Source organism: Crocodylus siamensis, chromosome 5, assembly GCF_052110815.1.
Source record: "Crocodylus siamensis isolate JL-2025a chromosome 5, ASM5211081v1, whole genome shotgun sequence".
Lineage (NCBI taxonomy): Eukaryota > Metazoa > Chordata > Crocodylia > Crocodylidae > Crocodylus > Crocodylus siamensis.
In genome coordinates, this window is record NC_143399.1 from 39,589,741 (window position 1) to 39,601,868 (window position 12,128).

A 12,128-nucleotide genomic window follows, 5' to 3' on the forward strand; every position below is an offset into this window, starting at 1 on the left:
GTTATGTTCTCTGATGCCTCGGGGCCCTGATTGGGGGTGGGGGCAGATCAAGCCCAAATGAGTTCCCTCTTCTGGGGGGTCCAGCGTCCCCCTCTTTCATGTCCGACGGGGGACGGGGGGGTGGTGCAGATGAGTGAGGCTTAGCAGGAGCCTGTCCCCCTGTGCCAGCCAGTGTGGCCCGTCCTTGCAGCTGTGTCCCCTTGGCTTTATGGGGTGGGGAGGCTTCTGTCCTTCCTTTGTATGGGGGAGCAGTGGAAGCGGGGACGGGGTGTGGCTGCTGCCCTTCTAGATGGGGGTAGGGCCGATGATAAAAGGTACTGGGGAGGAAGTGCATGAGCAAGCGGCGCTGGAGGGGATGAGGACAGGGGCTGGATGGACAGCCAGATGGACACGGCAGAGTTCATGGAGGGTGGGAGGGTTGAGGGTTGGCAGAGAGGGGTGGGGGATGCTGAACAGATGGACAAAAGCATTGTGTGCAAAGACTGATGAATGCTGCAGACTAATGAAAGATGCACTGGGGGGCCAGCGCTTCCAGACTCATGGCCAGGCAGATGGCAGGGAAGAGCCCACTCCACCCCTCCTCCCCTAACCTGTGCCCTATAGGAGAACCCAGACCAGAAGCCCCCAAACCCTGTAGCCAGTGGGGCTGCCTAGCACTGGGCTTGGCTTGGAAGGCACTGTGGGGCTGGGGGCCAGGCAGGGCTGTGGGATGCAGGCACTGAGGGGCTGGTGGGGCCCTGTGCACTCCAGCTTGGCTTGTTTCCAAGCCCAGGATGGACAAGGCCCAGTATGCCCCCATCTCATCCAGGCTCCCGCCACAGGCTCCCTGGTTCCAGCTTCACCCCCAGTGATGCTGGATCCTCCACCTGCTCTGACCAGTGCTTTCCTTGCCAACAGGCACAGCCTTATTTTCATAGATTTCATAGACATTAGGGCTGGAAGGGACCTCAGGAGATCATCGAGTCCAGCCCCCTGCCCAAAGGGCAGGAAGTCAGCTGAGGTCATAGGATCCCAGCAAGATAAGCATCCAATTTATTCTTGAAGGTGTTCAGTGTAGGTGCTTGAACCACCTCTGCTGGCAGACTGTTCCAGACCTTGGGGGCTCGGACAGTAAAGAAATTCTTCCTTATGTCCAGCCTGAAACGGTCTTGCAGGAGTTTATGACCATTTGACCTCGTCATCCCTTGGGGCGCTCTGGTGAGCAAATGTTCCCCCAGATCCTGGTGGTCACCCCTGATAAACTTATAGGTGGCCACCAGATCACCCCTGAGCCTGCGCTTTTCCAGGCTAAAGAGCCCCATGGCTCTCAGACTCTCATCACAAGGTCTGTTTTCCTGACCTCTGATCATGCATGTGGCTCTTCTCTGGACTCTCTCAAGCTTCTCCACATCATTTTTGAATTGTGGAGCCCAAAACTGGATGCAGTACTCCAGCTGTGGCCTCACCAAGGCCGAGTACAAGGGGAGAATGACGTCCCGGGATTTGCTTGAGAAGCATCTATGGATGCAAGCCAGCGTTTTGGTCACTTTACTAGCTGCAGCATCGCATTGCAGACTCATGTTCATCTTGTGGTCAATGATGACCCCCAAGTCTCTTTCTTCTGTAGTGCTAACCAACGTAGCACTGCCGAGCCTATAATGATGCTGCAGGTTTTTCCTCCCAAGGTGGAGAACCTTGCATTTTTCAGTGTTAAACACCATCAGGTTCTCGTCTGCCCATTTGCTGAGCTTGTCCAGGTCAGCCTGGATCACCTGCCTGTCTTCTATGCTTTGCCCCAAAGTTTGGTGTCATCGGCGAACTTGGCCAGTCCACTTCTGACTCCAGTGTCCACATCATTAATGAAGATGTTGAACAGTATGGGTCCAAGGACAGAGCCTTGAGGGACCCCACTGGTCACAGGACACCACGGTGAGTGACTGCCATCAATTACAGCCCTCTGGGTCTGACCACGGAGCCAGTTTCCCAGCCAAGGCCACAACTGGCCAGTTTGGCCAAGAGGTGATCATGGGATACCAGATCAAAAGCTTTTTTGAAGTCAAGACATATGACATCGATCTCTTCTCCCTTGTCCAGGTGATAGGTCACCTGGTCATAGAAGGAAATGAGATTGGTCAAACAAGACCTACCCGCAACAAACCCGTGCTGGCTATCCCTTAGGATGTTAGCCTGGGCCAGTCCATCAAGGATGGCCTCCTTAATAAACCTTTCTAAGATCTTCCCCAGGATAGAAGTCAGGCTAATGGGCCTGTAGTTAGCCGGATCCACTCTCCTCCCTTACTTGAAGATCAGCACCACATTGGCCTTCTTCCAGTCTTCGGGCACTACACCAGAGTGCCAGGAGTTTTCAAAGATCCGTGCCAGGGGCTGGGCTATGATGCTCGCCAGCTCCTTGAGTACCCTGGGGTGCAGATTGTCAGGGCCGGCTGACTTGAAGGTATCCAGCTTCTCAAGGTGTTCCTTCACAAGGTCAGCATTTATGGAAGGTAGGGGATCCCCATCACCAGGATCTCCCTGTCCCATAGCAGGCATGGGCGTCCCATGGGACTGATGAAAGACTGATGCAAAGTACCTATTTAATCGGTTGGCTTTTTCCTGGGTGTCAGTTGTCAGTTGCCCCATCTGGCTTAGCAGGGGTCCAACATTGCCCTTGCTTTTCCTCCGGCTCCCCTCCCTCCCACCAGCGCAGGACAGCTAGGCTCAGAGCCTGCCCAGGTCTCGGTGAGAGGCCGGCTTCCAGAGGCTCTGTCCAGAGCCCGGAAAGCCCGGCGGCTGCGCTGGATCAAGGCAGCTCGCCCACCCCGCCCACCCCACCCTGCTTCTGAAAATGAGGCTCAGTGAATTTCCGCGGGAGACGTTTCCTCTGTGTGTGTGTGTGTGTGTGTGTGTGTGTCTGGGGGAAGGGGCCAGCTGAGATCCCAGAGCTACGGGGCAGGGCCCCGCCCCCTACTTGGGGCACGGCTGAAAATAGCACGCAACTGGAGAAACTTGGAAGCGCGGGAGAGGCTCAGCTCTGGGGCTCGGACCCGGGGTCTTTGCTGGGGGAGGGGTCGGGTCGGAGAAGAATCAAAGAGGCGCGGGGAACACTGGTTCTTGCCGGGCGCGGCCAGGAGGAAGTGTTAAAGCCCATTTCTCTTGCTGTTCCAGTTCGAGTCCAGTCCGGGACTCCAGCACGGCGGGGAGACTCAGGCAGCAGCCCCCTCCTTCCCTATCTGCCCCCTGGGCGGGGGTCGCGAGCCGAGCCGTCCAGATGCGCAGCTCCAGCGATGCCTTGTGCAGCCCCGGATGCTCTTTGGGGTAAGGGCTTTCTGCCACGGGCTGCGACAGACCCAGAAAGCCCAGACCGCAAAAAGACCCGGGGGAGACCTCTCCGCTGCCGCCGATGCCGCCGCCGGGACCCCTGTCCCGAGATCCATCCTGCCCCCTACCCCAGCCTCCTGCCCCAGGGCTCCCCACTGTCGGCCCCTCCCATGGATCCCTCCCCCAGCCGCAACCCCCCACCAGAACCCTCTCTCCTCTCCTGCCTTGGGCCCCCCTTCCCTGCGCTCCCAGGGACCCCGATCACTTGGGGAGGGAGGGGTCTCAGCCTGCACCCCCTAGGGAAGCCTAGCCCCTTCCTCCGCCCTCCCCTTTGTGGGGGGGGGCTGGCTCTGCTCCCCTCCCCCCACCCCCTCTAGGGAGGGATCCCCTACTCCTGCTCCTTTCCAGCATGAGGGATTCCCTGCCCCCCCCCGCCCCTCCTTGGCTTTGTTTGTCTTGCGTGGAGGCGTGGACAGAAACACGGACGTACCTCCCCACGCCTAGCTCCAGGGCTTTCAGGGAAGAGTGGATCCCCCTGGAGCGACGTGCCTCGGCGGGACCCGGCCTGAACCACTGGGGCAGAGAGACAGATCCTCTTCACCCGTGGTGGACACACATACACACGCGGACAGTCCCGCCCTCTTCCCCCGAAGGACGCACAAGGACAGGTCTCCCCTAAACTCCCCCCGCCCTGCAACCACTCTGAGAGGAGGGAGTACACACACACACACAAACACAGTCACACAAGCTTCCACCATCACACTCACCATTCAAACTCTCACACATCTCTCTCTCTCTTTCACGCGCACACACAAACTCTCCCCCTCTAAAGCACCCAAAGTCACATTTATGCAACCGTACACAGCCACACTCAGGCATACACACACACAATTACCTCCGCACGCTGTCACAGCTATACACAATCACACACACAGAGTCTTTCTCTCTCTCACGTACGTGCACGACTACATTCGGACGCACACAATTACCCCCAGTCACATTCATGTAGATATACACAATCACACACAGAGTCTTTGTCACACATACATACACATTTTCCCAATCTCTCTCTCTCTCTCTCTCACACACACAGTCATACTCCCCCACACACATCCAGTTATCCTCAGTCATACTCAGACATACACGATTACACATATATCCAATTACCCTGTCACACTCACACAGATATACACAATCACACACAATCACAAGGTCTCTCTCTGTCACCCACAGAGGCACACAGCTCCCCAATCACACACATATCTAATCAACCCCCACACAGACATACAGTGAGACACACACATACACCCAATTACGCCCAGTCACACACACACCACCCAATTACCCTGTCACAGACACACACACACTTACCTCCCATCACACCTCCATTAATGCCGTCATGCACACACACACCCCATGTACATGTCACATGTACATCCCCCATTACTCCTCAGTCACACTCCCACAGATGTACCCAATCAATCACATGCCCTTGGTCACACTCATATAGATACACGCATACACACACAACTACCCCAGTCTCTCTCTTTCTCTCTCTCTCACACACACTCAACTACCCTCAATCACACACGCCTACCCCAATTACACTCACACACACAACCATACATACACACACCAACTACCCCCAGGCTTTCTCTCTCACACACAGACACATACACACCTACACATACGTACATATACATATGCACACCCAGCTACCTCCGTCTCTCTCTCTCACACACAGAGACACATACACACCTACACATATCTACACACGCACACCCAACTACCCCCCGTCTCTCTCAGCCGCACACGCGCACACCCCCCAACTACCCCAGCTGCACACACGCGCCCCGCGGGCGGGACCGGGGCCGGTGGGGCTCCCGCGGCCGTGGCCGGGCTCGGGGCAGCCCCGGCCGGGCTTACCCGCTGCAGCAGCGCCGGGCCCGCGGGCGGGGGGAGCCGCCCGGTCCCTGCGCGGAGCAGCCGCGGCTCGTGACTCCGGCAGCGAGTCACGACTCGGGGCTGGGGAACTCCGGGCCGGAGCGTGACGCATCCCGGGCGGGGGAGGGGAGGGCGGGGGCGCTCCTAGGCTGAGGGATGGGGGCACCCCGGGAAAGAGGCTCCTCGTGGGGCTGAGGGTGGGCTGCTCCCCCGCCGACGAGCTGGGTACGTGCAGGGCTGGCAGGGCCCAGCCTCAGCCTAGGGGGCTGACACGTCTCCGCTGGCCTTGGGCGGGGGGCGGTCGTGGTGCATCAGTGGTTCCGATCCTGGGGGGGGTCGCCCTGTGGGCAGAGGCCCAGCCCCTAAAGCCAGGTGGCTGCACTTCCCTGGCTGAGTCACTATCGCAGCCCCCACACCCAGGTGCCCCCGGGCACCCATTACCATCCCCTCCCCTGCCCTCAGGCAGCTTGGCCAGCTCCCTTGACATCACAGCACGGTGAGGTTCCCTAGCAACACATCAACGGGATAGAAATAGGAGCAACTTAGTGCCGACGGGGGTGTGTGTGTATGCACATGGATATTTGCATATGTATGTGTATATGCATGTGCGTGCGTGTGTATGTATGTGTATAGATGGGTGTGTGTATCTTGCAGAAGTGTTACGGAGTAGGTGTGTGTGTGTGTGAGACCAGGGATAGTTGTGTGTGTATATTCGGTGTGTGTATGGGTGTGTATGTGTATGTGTATATGTATGTGCATATGTGTATATGTATTTGTGCATGAGTGTGTATGTATTTGTACATGTGTGGATATGTATTTGTGTGTGTGTGTGTGTGTGTGATGGACAGAAACACAGCCCTACCCCTTCCCTAATCACTTGGAGGTACATGGGCAGACACAGCTTCTGATGTGTGCACCTCCATGATCACAAGCCCTGCTAACACCGAGATGTGCCAAGCCACATGTACAGCTGCATGTACACATGCAGTGAACGGAGCTGTGTGCATTGGCTTAACACAACGGAGCTAGCTAGGGGAGCATATGGGATGGCTAGAGATGGCAAGAAAGAAGAGGTGTATGGGGACGATCACTTAGATGAAGGTATGAATGTGTGTGTGTATGCATGAGATAGGATGGTATGTGCCTGTAATTTGTTTATATGGGAGTAGGGGCTATGTGTGTGAACAAGTAGTGAACATAGCTTCCATGTGCCCAGGGTGTGAGAAGGTTGTGTGTGAATGAACAGCAAGCTGGGTTCATATGCGTACAGAATGTGTGCGTGGGATGAGAAGCATGTGTGTGTATATGAATGTAAGTATGCAGGGAGTGGGGTCAGGGTGTTTATGGGCCATGTGAATGAGTCACGGGCATGATTTATGTGTGAAGGGCATGAGGTGTGAGTGTGAATGAGTAGCAAGCGTGGGTTTGGTGCATGGGGTGTGTGTGTATGTGAATGAATGGTGAGTCCTGTGTATCTGTTATGGGGTGTGTGTGTGTGGGGCGCGGCTCTGTGTACTTGACTGCCTCTGAATTGTGCCTTATTCCCAGCTCCCTGGCATTTGGAGAGAGGAATTGAGTTTGTACAGCCCCTGACATGACAGGGTTCCAGTCTTGGGCGGTATGCAGTTCCTGGCACACTGAGGCCCAGTCTTGGTGTAGTGGATCTGGGTGGTACCTGGTGTGATGGGACCCTAGTCTCAGTTGGGGGGCAACACCCAGGGTGATGGAGCCTCGGTTTCACCTGCTCTCATGTATTAGACCTGCTGCCTGCTCCATCTCACCAGCACCCTGCAGCCCCTGGGTTATCTGTGGTCCTGAAGGGCCCTCTAGTGGCTGTGTTTAGCACAGCGGTGGGGGGGGGCACTAGAAGCCAGAACGCCTGGGTTCTCTCCCAAGGTCTGGGAGGTGTGTGGAGTAGAGCAGGTTTGGGCAGGAGGAGTTGGGGAGGGGGTTAGGAACCGGGACTCCTAGCTTCTGTCTCTATCCCAAAGGCTGGGAGGGGAGTGAAGTGAAGAAGGTTAGGGTGGGAAGGGGCTCCTGGGCTCTATTACTGCTCCTGGAAGAAATGTGGGGAGTTAGAGTGGGAGGGGCTTGAAGTTAGGATTTCTGCCTCTTATCCTTTTCTCTGGAAGGAGGTGATCCCTAGTGGTTAGAGCTGGGGTGGGGTAGGACTCCTGGGTTCTCTTTGCAGCTCCAGGAAGGGGATCTGGGGTTGACCTGGAAGATGAGTGGCCTGGAAGCTCCCAGGTTTCATGAAGAATCCAGCCAGGACGTGGATCTTAACAGGTTATGAAGGAGCAAAGTTAAAGCGTGGCCAGGCCCCTGGGAGTGGGGAGCCTTCCCCCCCACCCCCTGCTCCCCAGAAGGAAGGTGCAGTGGCCTCATAAACCCTTTGGGATGACGAAGGGCTGGGAGAAGAGGTTCGAGGCGCAGGGAAAGCCCTGCTGGCTAAATTGGTCAGGGCATTGGGGCCAGTGTTGACTGCCGGGGGGGAGCTCTCCTTACTGACCTCACTGCCCCTTTCCCTGTAGTACAGTGCCCCCTACCCGGCAGTGAAGCTTTACAAGGCTACTGCACCTTGCAGTGGGTGTCTCTCCCCACCAGATGTCGCTGCCCTTCCAGCAATGGGGTGGGCGTGGAGGAAGTCTGCGGCCTGAACAGGCGCCAGGCCGGTGCCTCTGGGAGCTGCGGTGTGATTGTGCTCTTCTGCCAGGGGGTCCCTGGCTGAGCTGTCAACGCCGCAGCCCATCTGGAGGTGCAGTGGTTGTGCCAGGGCAGCTTGGGCTGCTGCAGGGCCGCTGCATCCAGCGCAAAGGGACTGTAGAGTAGTGGGATGGAGGGGAATGGGGTAGAGACCTAGATGGGGGCCTCACCATACCCCAGCACTCACCCACATGCCCTCAGGCTCCCACTGCATAGGCAAATCACTACTGCATCCCCACAGACACTCAGCATACAGAAACACTCACATAGCTCACCAGGGTGTGTGCTAGCACTCATGCATACGCTGCATGATTGTACCAATGCATGTGGTAGCACACATATGTATGTTACACACACACTATGTCTGTGTCTGTTTCCATGTGCACTGGAACGCAAAGACATACGCGCTCACAGTTGTGTGCTAGTGCACGTGGAAACTGCTATACACCTAGACATGTGCAAACATGTACCTCTGTGTGTTGATGCACATAGGAACTTGTCCATGCCCTTCTCTGTGTCAGTGCACACGGAAACTCATGCACACCCATCCCACCCACCCTTTTGTGCCACAGTACAGGCAAGTGCACACACACACAAAATGGGCATACATAGACACATACACCCTGCTCACCATTGTGCGTGTTGGTACATTCAGATGTGGACACCTCAGACCATGGTGTGCCTGTACACAAAAAAACCAGGCATATAGCACTCAGAATGGACTTTGTGTGCACACTGACCCACCCACACACCACTGTTTGTGAATGCACACAGAAACACACACTCCCACACACAGAATGGCCAGACACAAACACATACATCTCATACAGGACTTTGTGCTGGTGCACATGGAAATGCATGTACACATGCATGTTTGCACACACTGAATGGGCAAGACAAACACACACACATATGCACACACCAACCAGCATCATGTGCCAGTGACATACACACACACTGGTACTTCCTCCCAGGATGCTGTATGCATGCAATGCATGCAGACGGTACATAGAAATACATCCACATACACAGTATAGAATGGGCCATGTACCCAGATACATGCCCATTGCATACTGTTCTGTGCTAGTACACATGGAAGCACACACATGTGCATGTAAATGTACACACACACGCACACACACAGAATGGGTTATCCACTCACACACCAATCAACCTCCATAATGTGCCAGTGCATACAGAAATACACGTGCACACACATAGAACCCCCCCTTTCCTCCCACTCTATTGCCATGTGTTGACACACAGAAATACACACAGAGAACAGGCCACACACATTTGCACATTCACATGCACACACATTCGTACACACACACAGAATAGGCCCCCACTCACCTGCATGTAAGAGGTAGAAGAGCCCAGGGAGAAAACACACAGGCGCTCAAACTCACCCAGAGCATACTATCATGGACACATGCACAGCACCCTCCTCCACTCACAGACAGCATGTGGACACAGTGCAAACATGAGACCTCCATGCCACAACCTGCAATGTGTACTCATACACATGTCCACATACACACAGGACACACACAGGACACAAGGCTGGGGCAATACCTGAATGCACAGGCTTGTACCATGTGCTCACATGCATGCACACAGGCTGGGGATCTTGGCCTGAGGTTGCCAGCAGCAGTGCAGCTCCCTGCTGACCCTCTGCCTTGGTCCCTGTGGGCAGCACAGCACCCCCTATTACCTCACCAGTGCAGCACTGGCTGCTAGGGCAGAGCGCCCCCTACTGAGACCCTTCCTGCTTCTTGCAGGTCTCCTGGAGCTCCTTACCCTTCAGGACCCATAAAGTTCCTGTCACCCTTGAGGCCTGCTTTAGTGCCACGGTTTAGCCTGGTGTCACCCCTGCTGCCTCTGTGCGGGCTGCTCCTGTTTCCATGGGGCTGTGCCAGGCCCTGCCACGGGACCCGAGCCTGCTAATTTATGCCCTGCGTCATTAGCAGCTTTGCCTCACACCTCGCATCGCGTGGCTCCTCTTTGCAACTTAGCTCGGGGCTGCGACAAGGACGTGGTTATATCTGGAGCAGCCGTGTCCCCGCAGCAGAGGCCCTCAAGTCACACGGGGAAGAGTGTTACTGCAGCCCAGGAGGCTCTGGGTAGCTGGGAATGGGTGCCCCAGAGCATTCTGGGTACTGGGTATGGGCACTCCCAGGGGATTCTGGGCAACTGGAGTGGGTGCCACAGAGGATTCTGGGTGCCACAGAGTGGGCACTCCTGGAGGACGCTGGGTAACAAAGAATTGGGTGTCTTTGGGGAATTCAGGAGAAGCAGGAATAATTACTCCCAGAGGATTCTGGGTAACAGAAAAGGGGCACCCCAGTGAATTCTGGATTGCAGGGAAAGAACCCCTCTAGAAGACTGGATAACCGGAACTGGGGCCGTGACCCTGGGCCCCAAGGGGACTGTGAGTAGTAGTGAGTGACCTCCCCAAGGGGTTCTGGGTAATAGGGAATGGGGCACTGGGGCCAGGCGTGGCCTATGGGCACTCAGGCTGGCAGAGTGCAGCTGGGGGGAGTGGGGAGTCAAGGGGATTCTGGGCAAGAGGGAATGGAGCAGGCAAGATTCCCAGAGGCTTCTGGGTAATAAGGAATGGGCCCTGCTGCGGCTGAGTGGAGTCCTATGCTCTGGGTAACAGGAAGGGAGAGAGCTGCAAGCCAAGAGCATTTTGGGTAACAGGGGTGTAGGTTGTAAGGACATAAGCAGACAAGGTTCTTTGGGTAAATCTGATATCCTTTATTAGACCAACTTAACTAGTTTCCAACTATTTGAGTTGGTCTAATAAAGGATTTTGGATTTTCCCAAAGAACCTTTTCTGCCTTCTGGGTAACAGCAAATATGGCCCTGGGGGTGGGCAGCATTCCCAGGGGATTCTGGGAAGGGACCATCCAAGAGCAGCAAGGTAACAGGGAGTGGGGCATGGAGGCAGCAGGCCAGGGGATTCTGGGTAACAGGGCACTAGGGCAGGGGTCCAGGGGATCATGGATAACAGGAAGCTGGGTGATGGGGCAGGGTCCCAGAGCCTTGTGGGTAGCAGGGATTGGAGAGCTGGGGTAGGGGATTGTGGGCAGCAGGGCTGGGGTGATGCAGTAAGGCCCCCTAGGTGCTCTAGGTTAGGGGGCCATAGCACGCTGCTGCCTGGGGTGCCCATCCTATCAGCCCCCTGCTGTGCCAGCATCCCCTCCCCACCAGCATCCCCTCCCCAGCCCTGGGGCACAAGGTGCAGTGCCCTCCCTTCCTGCCCCCTTGGGCCCCATCCTTCCAGCCCTGCCCACCCCTGCTCCTCCCTCCACTTGCTCACCCACCTCTCCCTGCCTCTCCCCTTTCAGCTCCATCCCTCTCTGTGCTCTCTCTCCCCTCCTTTGCTCAGTCTCTCTCTCTCTGTCTTTCTCTCCATCCCTCTCTTTGCTCATTCCCTCTCTCTCTCCCTCCCTCCCCTCCCCCCCAGCCCCCCCACTGCCTGCTGCCCCATTAGTATTCTGCTCTCGTCCCCGCTGGCCTCACAGACGCGCTACTGCACCATCAAACGTGCGGCGCGGTGTGGGGAATTGCTTCTGCTGCCTTCGGCCTGTGGCCCCCCCCCTCCCTGCCAGCCAGCCGCACCCCGGGGCCCATGGCGAGCACCCAGTGAGGGGCTGGGGGCCAGGGACCCCTGCCGCAGGAGCCAGGGCGAGGGGGGATGCTGCCCCCCCAGCGACCGCCCACCTTGGTGAGTGCCGCACCGCAGGGAGGATGACGAGGGGGCCACTGAGGGGAGGAGGCGGAGGAGGAGGTGGGGGACGGGGGCAATGGGGAGGGGAAGGGGGTGATGGGGAGAAGCAGGGCGGAGGGTCTCGTGACCCAGGAGAAAGAGGATGGCTCTGGGTACCAGCTCAGAGAGGGGAAGCTGCCTGTTCCTCTAGCCAGCATCTCTGAGACTCCAGCCAGCCTCTGTGACCCCCCTCCCACTAGCATCTGTGACACCCAGCCAGCCACCTAGCCCCAGCTGGCTTTGATCTGCCCTCCCTAGCCAGCATCTCTGCCCCTCAAAGAGCCTCTTGCCCTGCAAGCCAGTGCCTTGTATCCTCCATCCAGTATATTTGGGCCCCTGCAATCACCTATCACCAGACAGCATCCAGCATCCCTGCCCTCTCCCCCCCTCCCCCCACACACACTTTGGG

General features: G+C 56.8%; 1 protein-coding gene across 1 annotated transcript in view; it reads left to right on the forward strand.

The window, feature by feature from the left end:
* Nucleotides 1-11,293: 11,293 nt before the first annotated feature.
* Nucleotides 11,294-12,128, forward strand: part of LRRC4B (leucine rich repeat containing 4B) — a 29,801-nt gene continuing 28,966 nt past the window's right edge. The window contains exon 1 of the mRNA XM_090049388.1: nt 11,294-11,677. The gene's annotated coding sequence lies outside the window, so the exon portion shown is untranslated. The remainder of the gene's footprint in view (nt 11,678-12,128) is intronic.